Below are 1230 nucleotides of genomic sequence, written 5' to 3'. Positions count from 1 at the left end.
CTAAGATCCATCTAACATTAGCTACAATATCTCTAGTACCACGGCCCCTTCTAAACCCAGCCTGGACTTCTGGAAGTTCTCTGCTGATGTGTTGTTCCAGTCATTTTTTTTATAATCTTCAGTAGAATCTTGCTTGCATGTGAAATTAATGTTATTGTTCTGTAGTTTCCACACTCTATTGGGTCACCCCTCTTTGGGATGGGAACAAATATAGATCTCTTCCAGTCAGTTGGCCAGGTGGTTGTTCTCCAGATTTCTTGGCACAACTTGGTGAGCATGTCCAGGGCAACATCTGTTAGCTGAAATATGTCAATGGGTATGCCATCTATTCCTGGGGCCTTATTTTTTGCTATTTCCTTCAAAGCAGACTGAACTTCGTCTTTCATCACCATAGGCTCTTGCTCATATGTTGTTTCATTGAATTCTTCTATGCCAATTCTGTTCGACACAGTGACTCAGTATATTCTTTCCATCTTCTTTTAATACTTCCTGGATCATTTAATATTCTGCCTAGTAGACAGGAAATCAAAAGATGAATTCCATTGGGGTACCAAGGACTTCCTCAAAGTGCTGAAGAGCAGGGATATCAGTCTGGAGACTAAGGTGCGACTTGCTATGCATCAGAGAGCCAGAGAATGACTAAGGATGATAGAAGAATTGATGCCTTTGAGTTGTGGTACTAGAGAAGAGTATTGAACAGACCTTGGTCTGCCAAGAGAACATCTGTCCTGGAAAGGGTGAAACCAAATTGGCCACTGGAGGCAAAGATTTTGAAGCTCCATCTCACATACTCTGGGCACATTACCAGGAGGGACCAGTCTTTGGCTAAGGGCATCATGCTTGAAAGGGTGGAGGGACAGCGCTGGAGAGGAAGACCCTGGATGAGATGGATTAACACAGTAACTGGAGTAATGGGGGTAAGGTGTGTTGGAGACGGTGAGACTGGCTCAGGATAGGGCAAGGTTCAGAGTTGCTATGCATAGGGTAGCTATGGGCCACAAGCTCATTGGCACATAACAACAACGCAGGTTGTTGTTGTTGTTGTTGTTGTTGTTATGTGCCGTCAAGTCGTTTGCGATTCATAGCGACCCTATGTACAACAGCCCTAAACCCTGCTCTATCCTGTGCCAATCTCATTGCCTCTGACACACCCATCCAGATTACCCTAGTCACTGAATCAATCCACCTCATAGAGGGTCTTCCCCTCCTGCGCTGTCCCTCTACCCTACC

This window comes from Elephantulus edwardii, unplaced genomic scaffold (assembly GCF_000299155.1).
Source record: "Elephantulus edwardii isolate Elephantulus edwardi_28Jun2011 unplaced genomic scaffold, EleEdw1.0 scaffold00239, whole genome shotgun sequence".
Lineage (NCBI taxonomy): Eukaryota > Metazoa > Chordata > Mammalia > Macroscelidea > Macroscelididae > Elephantulus > Elephantulus edwardii.
This window is presented reverse-complemented; position numbering follows the sequence as displayed.